Genomic DNA, 11,730 nt, shown 5'->3' with positions numbered 1-11,730 from the left:
CTGAAACTAGACTAAAAATGTTGACAGTTTTTGTTGACTCAAACTAGACAAATAAATTGATGTTTTCTTTGGACTAAAATAAAGATTAAAATACTTAATTTATAGTCAACTAATAAAGGACTAAATAAAAACGGGATGAGGTCGATAAAAACTAACAAGCGTGATTGAAACCGGACTAAAAATAAATAAAAGTAATATAAATAAAGATAAATATAATATAAATACATAATATAATGTATAAACAAATATAATAATGATAATAATAATAATAATAATAATAATGATAAATAAAAATAAATAATACATATAATCGGCGTGTGAACTGCCTAGTACCTCACGACTTGATTTGAAACCGAATAGTCCCGATACAAATTTATAAGTCGATTGTAGTGATTTTTTTTTTTTTTTTACTCAAATTTAGAAAATACTAATTAGTAAACTTGTACATGTACACTGTAAGATTTGTTTGAAAATGTATTATTAATTTATCTGAAACGTCAGTCTTATAACTGTGAGCCACTGTATTTACCAGGTTGTAATCAGTTTGAACATCAATGAAATAAAATAGTAAGGCTTAATGTTCCATTAATATAGCATTCTTCCATGCTGAAAGTGTGAACCCTAAGTAAGACCAACAGACAAAAGAACTCTTCTAGCATTAGCATTAGTATGATAACTTAGCATAGCATGCTAACTTAACATTAGCGTGTTAACTTAGCATTAGTATTAGCATGTTAACTTAGCATTAGCATGCGATGATATCATTAGCATTAGCATGCTAACTTACCGATAGCATGCTAACGTAGCATTAACATAAACGTGCCAACTTAGCATGAGCATCAGCAAGCATTAGCGTTAGTATGCTAATTAAGCATTAGCATGCTAACTTAGCATTAGCATTAGCTTGCTAACTTAGCATTAAAATGTTAAGCTAACAGTAGCATTAGAATACGAAACGTTTTGTTGAATATTTTTTAATCAAAAATGAATGTTTAAAAATCGATTCGGCCCCTATGGAATCTATTTGAGAATTGCACATTGTAATATAACAATATACTACCGAATCAATTTTTAACACCCCTAATATCTAATAATAAAAATGAAGCTGAGGAGTCCTCTTCACCTAAAGACTTGCGTCCATTTCCCCGCCACTCTTACAAGGTGCTCCCCCTAGTGGCCCGCCAAGTAATTGCTCAATAAATATAATGAACAGTAGAGCCGTTATAGCGGCTGAATATTAACTACAAATACCGCAAAAATTACGTAGACGTATCATTCTATCGGGAGACAAAGTATTTACTGCGTTATCGATATATCGTCACACTCCTAATATACACGTTTGTTTTCAATTGCTATTCCAGGATGTTTTTCATACTTTTCTGCTGTTGTTTACAAAGCCTGCGGGCGTCCAATAAAGCAGTCGAGTCGGAAACTTGACAGTCAGGCTTGATTTGTAAATGTTAATTGCGCAGACTTATTAGGCAGAAGTTTTGATTTCTACATTTCCCGTAAAGTGCGCTGGGAGGTGTTTGGAGTTGAGCGCATGCAGGCAGGTTTACACTCCATTACCGGGCCTTTTTTTTTTTTTTTTTTTTTGCCTCGCCTCCCCGCTTGTTTGTCTCCCTTTAGATGTTCTCGCCGCGCGTGTGCAACCGCAGCCCTCAAAAAGCCCGTGGCGTAAACACATCAGACAAGCTTTCTCCCAGCCAGCCAGCCTGTTGTCGTCCTTCACAGCTACAAGCCAGAGGATGCAAATTGTGTACCCCCCCCCCCCCAACCCCCCCCACCCGACTGTCGTTGCTTCACACGCGGTCACGGCCCGTGTTTTTTTTTCCCCGATTTTCCACCAAGCGTCAACGCTGTTGCTTTTTTTTTTGCCCGACAAGAGAAGTACAAACATATAGTACGCGTAAGCAAGCGCGGCTGCCAGATTGGCCGGCGTGGGCCCCTTGCGACGACACGAGCGAAGCGCCGCTGGATCGACTGCGACGGCGTGACAATGCAAAACAGATGGACACAAAAAGGAAAGGCTGAAATGCTCATTCACAAGTTCAGACTCAAATTTCTGCCAGGAAGGGGAAAAAAAAAAAAAAAACTCGCTTGAAATACAAGTCACATTGTATATGCCCAGTACTGAAGAGCGCATGTGAACTTGGCAAAAGTGACCATTGCAACATTTTTTTTTATTTTTTTTTATGAGACAATAATTCATTTCATATTGTTTTGCACTTTGTCAGAACGTCACCAAAATAAATTTAAAACATGATACCACCATAATAGAATCAAACAAATATAAATTGTACTACAATTTATATTTACAAGAATAGTCAGGAAAAAAAATTGAGTAAATAGTTTTCTTATCCTGTATAATAACGTTTTTCCACTTTGTTTTTTGCTTGTAAAATTTCAAGTTTGATGCTTTTTTGTTGTAAATTATATATTTTTTTTTTAAATAATAAAATTAAAACTTTAAAAAAAATCCTAAAAAATTACAACCTTAAAACTTTTTCCTTGATTAATGAAAACTTTTGAACTTTTTGATGCTTTTTCTTTTAAAATTACAATTTAAAAAAAAAAATCTTGAATAAAATTAAAACAAAGAAAAATCCTGTAAAATTACAAGTTACAACCTTAAAACTTTTTTCTTGATTAAATAAAACGTTTGAACTTTTTGATGCTTTTTCTTTTAAAATTACATTTTTTTTTTATAAAATTAAAATGAAAAAAAATCCTACAAAATTACAACCTTAAAACTTTTTCCTTGATTAATGAAAACTTTTGAACTGTTTGATGCTTTTTCTTTTAAAATTACATTTTATTTGAAATAAAATGAAAATGAAAAACAAATCCTGTAAAATTACAACCTTAAGACTTTTTCCTTGATTAATTAAAACTTTTGAACTTTTTGATGCTTTTTCTTTTAAAATTACAATTAAAAAAAAATATTTTCTTTAACAAAATTAAAACAACGAAAAATACTGCAAAATTACAACCTTAAAACTTTTTCCTTGATTAATTAAAACGTTTGAACTTTTTGATGCTTTTACTTTTAAAATTATTTTTTTTAAATAAAATTAAAACCAAAACATCCTGTAAAATTACAACCTTAAAACTTTAGCCTTATTTAAAACTTTTGAGCTTCCATCCAGTAAATTACTTCTTTTTTTTTTTTAACAATTTTTCTTGTAAAATATACTCTATTACTTCAATATTTTCAATACAAAATATGCATTCAGTTATTTGTGTATTCATGTACAGTATTTTTTATTTTATGCAGCTATTTTTTTTTATTTATTTATTGTTTTATACTTCATCGTATGTACACCATTAGCTGAGCTGGGGGGGGGTTGCCTGTAAAATTGAAACTTTTTTTCAAACAAATTTTAAAACAGCTATTTTTAATATGAATTACTTCAATGACTTTTCTCAAAGCTTTACAACTTTTGTAAAGACGAATGACTTTTTTTCTCCTTTCAGTGTGCCGCTAATCCTTCCATGATAACAACAAGCTGGAGCTTGAAAATGTGCAAAAGTTGTCACACTCGTTGTTGGTGCATTTCCAGTTACTGCCATCCAACGTTAACGCATCCACTCATCATTTCTCTTTTTCTGGCCAAGGACAATTTCCGAGAAGTTTGGAGTTTGGTAAAGCGGTTGCCGTGGGGACACGTCAAAGAATGCTGTGTGTCACAATTCAAGGGTGACTAAATTACCCTCTGAACAAACAAAACGGTCACACCACTAATGTATACACGGATTATGAGGATATTTCAACATGCAAGTGCTGAAAATGTGTACAAATGCACGTTCACATGCAGCCTGGGCCAGAACGTAGCAAGCAATGAAAACATTTCATTCCAGGAACGCGACTAACTTCTCCCCGGCGCTTGGCGGGGGAGTACCGGGGCCTGGCTGGGAGTCAATCACTGTATTCGCAACACATTTCCAAATCCCATCAACAAAAGCGAGAGAAAAAAACAACCCCCCCAAAAAACACAAAAGTCTTCAAAAAGAGGGTATCACTGTGAAAAGCATGCGTAAGCCTCACTAAAGCTCTCATGTAACATCCTCAAAACATTTCTTTTGTCCATGTTTCTGTTTGTAAACAGACTACTAAAGAGGTCCTTCCTGGTGCGAACTTGATTTCCACTATTGTTTGGAGATCCTCAAGGATCAATATGCAGTACTTTAGCATTGGAGAGGCTAAATGATTTGCTTGGAAGCAATTACGTGCACCCTTTGGATCAAACGTCTGTCGATCAATCGAAAGGTGAAGGACAACGAGTGCGATACAATGCACCGAAAAGGTCACAGACAAGCCAACTGGAACTGCTTTCACCAAATGAACCAATAATTGGCAGCGCAGAAAAAATATATCGGAAGCGTAATAGCACAATTGCCTTCGTCAGTGGTTCTCAGACTTTTTACACCTAATGCCACCTAAAAACAAAATAAATAAAAGTTCAATACAACTGAACTATCATTAGTCAGTGACCCCCCCCCCCCCCCCCCCCACCCCACACACACACATATGCCACTAGAGGGAGCCTGTGGCAGCCATATTGCATTTTGACAATCACTGGCCTTGGTCTGTTTTTGATTTTGGTTTTGTTTTTTAATCTTGTTTTAAGTCATTTACAAACATTCATAATAGGGATGCACAATAATATCGGTGGCTGATATTTATCGGCAATTATCAACCAATTTAACGTCAAACAGATAAACCAGATACTAGAGAAATCTGCCGATAATTTTCGGCAATTTGATTTCATACAAATAAACCAGATAATAAAGAAATCCAGCAATCATTATAAACATGCCACATTGGTCCATCTCTTGTGGTTTTGGCTCATATCAATAAAATTCAGCTTCATGGTGCTTTACATACATTGAAACATTGTGCAAAGTTTATACAATCTTTCAATGTATTTTTTAGACTTATAGTAGGACTCGAAAGCACATTTGTATTCAAGTTAATTTTGCAAACAATTATCGGCTTACTTATCAGTTATCAACATCGGCACTTCTAAATGATTGGTTTATTGGTATCCGTTGAAAATAGCATTATCGTGCATCCCTAATTCATAACAAATACCAATGTGTTTGCTAACAATTGGATTTGTTCTGGTTCTCCGAGAATGTGAAAATATGACAGACAACTATGCTAGTGGGCAACAATATGAGTTATCAATACTTTTTTTTTTCCATATTGAAGAGTTTTTAAACATTTCTTTAACTTTTTTTTACTCACTTAAGGCCAAAACAAAAATATCTACTAATAGCCACCCCAAATAATGATGATGGTCCTATCCAAACGATGCCAAAGTAACAGTTGGCACTCTAACCTTAAACCTTCAGTGCATTTCAGCCAATCAGAAGCGCGTCTGAATAAATTGACGTCTGGAAAAAGCCTGAGAATGCAAAACCTTGTTAAAAAGTCTCTAATCGGAGCTGCAGAACAAACAGAGCGCACCATTCATGTCTGCCACACAGCCTCATCATTCACCGGCGTGCTCATCTCGCTTCATTCACACTCCCGTCGAGTCTCCCCAACTCCGCCGAACGTCATCCAGCCAGCAAGGTTGCTGAGCCAGATGAAGCAGCAGTGAGTAGAACGATATTGACAAGGCCGCGAACCCTTGTAACCATAATACCGCGCCTGACGGATTCATATGTCAAAGTGACTTGCTTACAAAGGCAACTGCCCGGCTCGGGACCAGATAGGATTATCAAACTCCCCCTTGGGGACTCAAATGTTTACCCTCTTCCCTCACCGGGGGACCTTGACGGCGGTAACGCACACTAATGGGCCAACAAAAAGTGCACAAACAGCCAGTAGTGAAAGGTGTTCCTCAATCATTTGCATCTCTATAACCGATATACCCAATGAAGTGGCCATCACCATGCATGCCCAATTTCCCACAATATTCTTGTCTATGCTAAACAATTCCATGTTGTGTTATGTACACACGGCGTTGGAGCTCCAGCGATCCCTCCAGGCCTCATATGCTGCGGCAACCCCTCCGGCCATACTTTGAACACACAGACGCAGCACGTGAAAGTGAATTCCAAACAAAATGTTGGTTTGACATGCCGAGAGAATGTCAAGAAAGCCAACGAACGCACAAACATGAGCCGGTTCCTCAAAAAACACGCGGACTGACAATACGACTGCTTGAAGACAACACAACGCAAAAGTCAACAGAAGCACATTTTGAGACTCACAACACCTCAAATGAAACCCGCCAAGTCACACTACGGGGTCAGATTTGCCCCAAAAGGTATATTTCAATGTAAGACTCATGCCCCACAGCCAACTTTGCATGATTAATCACCTTATTAAGAGCAGCGAGTGCATAAAAAGAGCCGCCTGACGGCAAAACACAGAGAGAATAATTCATATCAAGGTTTGTTTGGAAAAGCTTCCTCTCTCGTAGCCGAGCCTATAAAATATGCAGCATGTTGGGAAAAAAACAAAAAAAAAACATGCGCGTATCAGCAGCAGATATCAAAGTGGGAGAAGCAGGTGCATCCCTCCCGTGCAAAGTCTGCCTGCTTACCTGTACTCTCTGCAGATGTCACTTTCGCAGCCGCACTGCGGATGCAAGAGAGGCACGTCCAAAAAAAAAAAAAAAAAAAAACTGCTCCTCTTTCCTGTCCTCCGAAAGACACAAACATGAGAGAAGCTTCTGTTAAATCCTGCCGTGGAAGCGAGTCCACTTTTAAATCCACGCTGCAAAAAAAACACACACAAAAAAAACACACACACACAAGACTTCCACGAGGAGCTTGCAGTGGCGGACTCCCAGGAGCAGCAGCGACGACAGCAGCAGCAGCCTCCTCCGATCAGCCGGAGCCCAAGACGCCGCTCAGCGCGCACTCACAGCCGCCCGCCACACCTGCCATGCCCCGGCGAGGAAGCGCTTCTTTGGCCGCGAAGGAGGAGGAGGAGGTTAGCGCGCGCGCGCGTGCATGCGCAGAGAGTTTGCGATGTGACTCGGTGCGGCGCTCCTGCTCAAGTGACGCTCAGGGGGAGGCTGCAGCAGAGTGTGAGTGAGAGCAAAGACGAGGGGGAGGAGGAGGAAAGAGGGATGCCTTGGAGTTTTTTTGCCCTTCACACTGAAAAGAGGAGGACGTTCCGTGCACAAGTCAAGCAAAGAAAACAATCGGTCACCTTTGCATGCACTTTTTTGGGGGTGATATAAAGACGGAAGTGATTAAAAATCTGCATGATTTTTGCCCTTTGATGAGCTTTTAAATGCTTCTGGGCTGGATCCAATTAGCGCAATTAGTATTCAGGCAGCCTCATTATGGCGCGCGGTTTGAAAGAGGTGGAGGTTGGGAGGGGCGAAAGTACCTTTCAATTGCTGCAAATCGGATTTTAATGTGGCTTTCTCGGAGTTTGCAGCAAGCATCCTCCCTCCTTTCCCCAGTCGGCTTCTGCAGGAAGCCAGAAAAGCAAGCACCCAAGAAAGGACTCGTCCCAGTTCAAACTCGGCGTCAGAGTGCCACCTAAAGGCCAAAGGCGCAGTGCAGGCCGCTCAGCAGCACTGCCTGTGGTCAGAATCAGCAGGACGCCTGGAAAGAAAAGCAAAAGATTACAAATCGGACATTTATTGTGTATCACTGCATTTTTATTCATCCATTTATTTATTTTTAATATGTTTGGTTTATATTGTTTTTGTTGTTTGTTTTCATTATATTTGTCGATTAATTGTCTGAATTTATTTGTAATATATTGTATTTTGTCAGTATTTAGTTTTAATATATCTTTTATGTACAAATGCATTTTTAAAAATACATTTCATTTGGAATTTTGTCTTTTCATTCATTTTCTCTGCGTTCATTTTTTTGTCAAAATATTTTATTCATTATATTTATTTAATATATTTTAGTTAGAATTTTTTGATTGCTATTTATACTGTAGGATGTTATTAGACATTAAAATACATTTCATTTGGAATTTTGCATTTTAATATATTTTATTTGGATTATTTTTTTTGTCAAAATATTGTATTCACTATATTTATTATATTTTAATAAAAAAATTTTATGGATAACATCTATACTATAGGATGTCATTAGAGATTAAAATACATTTCATTTGGAATTTTGCCTTTTAATATATTTTATCTGCATTATTTTTTGTCAAAAATATTGTATTCACTTTATTTATTTAATATATTTTAATTAGATTTATTTATTTATTTATTTTACCGTAGGATGTCAGACATTAAAATACATATTTGGAATTTTGTCTTTTAATATATTATCTGCATTCATTTTTTTGTCATAATATTGTATTCACTATATTTATTTTATATATATTAATGTGAATGTTCTTTTATTGATATCATGTATACTGAAGGATGTCATTAGACATTAGATGATCACACAGGACCATAATCACATCAACAATAAGCAATATTTAATGTACTTCAAAGGTCAACGTCACCTCTCAAGATGACAGAGCCCCAAATCAATGCTGCGCAATAAATCAAAATGGTTTTGAGGGGCGGGGTTATCTTATTTCCGCCCACATCTCCTTGACAGTGCATTGATTTGAAGGCTCGCATCACATTTGCGTCTCAATCTCGACAATCGTTTTTCAAGGCCCATAAATGCATCGATATGGACAACGCCATTAGCTTCAAGCGCGGCTAAAATCAACAGTCTTGCAGATGTTCATATCAGATAGCTCAGAAAATCAATAACGCCGCCATTCGCTGTGACAATAGACGTGCCGCCGTCACATGACCTTTTATTAAATGAATGTTTGCGTGCAGCAAACACCAAATCTGAAAAGGCAAACAAAGCCAGACCTCGTACGGAACCGTTTGAGCTCAAATCTTACAAAGTCATTGCCAGGAATGATGCAAATCTATTTCTGACATTTCATATACTTGACCTGACACTTTTCTACAAAATTGCTGCATTTATTACTGCAGAAAATTCTCAAATTTAATTTCAGGTTTAAAAAAAAAAAAAAAAAAAGTCTATTTCTACTAAATACGAAAGCCAAATAAGAAAGCCAAAATATGTCGCAAGAGGAAAATAAGAGAAAAGTGATGCAAAATGTCAGATTTTCTACAAAATGCATGAATTTGATAAAAATACTACAAAAATTGTGAGGTTGCAAGGACACACAAACAAAAATCAAAAAGCAATAAAATGTTCAATTTTCTACTAAATTGGTGCATCAACTTTTGTATAACAGATTTTTTAAAAATCATTGTGAGGTTTTAGGAGGCGCAAAAAAAGTCAACAAAATATGTCCAATTTTCTGTGAAATATTTGCATGAACCTTTGATTCAATTCTACAAAAAAAAACAAAAAAAGTAAACATAAAATGTCATCTTTTGATAAAATCCTAGAAAAAATACTGTGAGTGCACAATAAAGTCAAAAGCGACAAAATGTTCAGTTTTCTACTAAATTGGTGCATCAACTTTTGCATAACATGCTAGAATTTTTTTTTTATATATCATCTTTTATGACAACCCACCAAATTGTTGTAAGAATGAAAGGGCACAAAATAAAAATTTTAATTTTTCTACGAAACATTTATATTAATGTTTGATGCATAAACTTCCTTATTTCCTTAAAAAAAAATAAAAAAAATACTGTCGGCGCACAAAAAAGCACCAAAATATTAGCATGTGCTACCAAATGAGTGCGCTGACATTTTTTTTTTTAATCAAATCCAATTTAAGCATTTGGAGGTTGTTGGGGTGCAAAACAACACCAAATTCTGCGATTGGCTGGCAACCAGTCCAGGGTGTAACCCGCCTACTGCCCAAAGCCAACTGAGATAGGCTCCAGCACCCCTCGCAACCCTTGTGAGGAATAAGCGGTCAAGAAAATGGATGGATGGATGGATGGACAACACCAAATTATTGAGCACATTTTTGTAATTTGTGTGCAAAAAAAACTGCTAAATTCTAGTGAGAAGGAATGCAAAGTAAGAAAAGTAAACAAAAAATGTCATCTTCTGATACAATCCTAGGGGCACAAAAATAAAAATATTCATAAACAACTTTTGATGCATAAACTTCCTAATTTCCTTGAAAAAAAAGCTGATTGTAAGCGCACAAAAAAAGGCGAAAAAAGCACCAAAATATTTCTACTAAATGAGTGCATTGTTTGTTTTTTTTGTTGTTTTTTTAAATCAAATCCAATTTAAATTCTTAAATTCTCAAATTATTGAGCACATTTTTGTAATTTGTGTGCAAAAAAACCTGCAAAATTGTAATGAGAAGGAATGCAAAGTTAGAAAAGTAAACAAAAAAAGTCATCTTCTGATACAATCCTACAAAAATAATATTGTGGGTGCACAATAAAGTCAAAAGTGACAAAAATGTTTTACTTTTTTTACTAAATTGGTGCATCAACTTTTGTATAACGTACTAGATTTTTTTTTTATGTATCACCTTTAATGACAACCCACCAAATTGTTGTAAGATTGAAGGGGCACAAAATAAAAATGTTCATTTTTCTACTAAACATTTATACTAACGTTTGATGCATAAATTTCTTTTTTAAAAAAAAGGGCAAAAAACCCCACAAAAATATTAGCATGTTCTACTAAATGAGTGCATTGAATTATTTTTTTTTTTATCAAATCCAATGTAAGCATTTGGAGGTTGTAGGGGTGCAAAACACCACCAAATTTAATTAGCACATTTTTTAGCATAATTTGTGTGGAAAAAAACCTGCAAAATTGTAGTGAGAAGGAATGCAAAGTTAGAAAAGTCAACAACCCCTTACATAAAGTTTTCTATATTTATTTTGCCTTCACAACACATTTGATCAAAAATCCTCCAAAAGAAGACCCCTTTTTTTCATTGGCACACACTGACTGGCACATTTGTCTTGCAAACGAGATGATGACTTATGAATGGCGTTGATGAAGCCGCAACCTCGAAATCAGTGGTGTGCGTTTGAGGGGGGCTTTTGGGGTCCTCATTCTGCTGCCAGCTGGCATGGTGTTGTCTCAGCAGTTCTGAGCAATGTTGGCCCAAGTGTGTGCGGGTGTCCCTATTTGAATGAATGAAGCCAGCGAAGCCCTTTAAACACAGCTGCATGCTTCATGTAAAGCCTGAAAATCGGTGGTGCAACACATCCATCCATCCCTCAGGGGTATTTCCAATGCCCCCTTTTGCAAGCATCAACACAGATGTCACTTTCAAACAGCTGTTACAGTAGACATTCTGTCCCCCCCCGACAATTAGGACAAAATCAGACAAACTGGATCACAACACCAAATTGATACAGTATGTGTTGATTAGTTTAAGTTGAGTTGGTCGAAAAGCCAAAAGGTGATTCTTCATTTTCAACACAATCCTGTTTCAATTTTAGGGCACATAAAGTGATATTATATATCTTGTTTGTTGAGGTTTAAATTCTCTTAATTGTATTCTTTTTATTTATTTATTTTTATTTATTTTCTTTTTATTTTATTTTTTTTATAATATGTGCTGTTTGTTTGTTATATGGACCTGAGTCTGATCAATCAACTTGAATTGAATTTAATTGAATATTAAAAAAATTCTTCCAAATCACATCAAAACACATTTTGTAGTATAATGTTGGGGGAGCAGAATTTTTGAATTGGGACATTTTTATTTTCAAGGCTGTTTGAAAACGTTATAGAAATAAAGATGACTTGACTTGACTTTTTGTTCAAAATACTAGGGCTGGGTTTAAAAGTAAATTGAATAAAGGATATCCA

At 36.1% G+C, this 11,730-nt stretch overlaps 1 protein-coding gene across 1 annotated transcript in view; it reads right to left on the bottom strand.

Annotated features, from left to right (window-relative positions):
- The window catches only part of plxna4 (plexin A4), a 279,377-nt gene extending 272,202 nt beyond the window's left edge, over positions 1 to 7,175 (bottom strand). Inside the window, exon 1 of the mRNA XM_077499885.1 lies at positions 6,561 to 7,175. The gene's annotated coding sequence lies outside the window, so the exon portion shown is untranslated. The remainder of the gene's footprint in view (positions 1 to 6,560) is intronic.
- Positions 7,176 to 11,730: the final 4,555 nt, after the last annotated feature.

This window comes from Festucalex cinctus, chromosome 16 (assembly GCF_051991245.1).
Source record: "Festucalex cinctus isolate MCC-2025b chromosome 16, RoL_Fcin_1.0, whole genome shotgun sequence".
Classification (NCBI taxonomy): Eukaryota; Metazoa; Chordata; class Actinopteri; order Syngnathiformes; family Syngnathidae; genus Festucalex; species Festucalex cinctus.
This window is presented reverse-complemented; position numbering and strand designations above follow the sequence as displayed.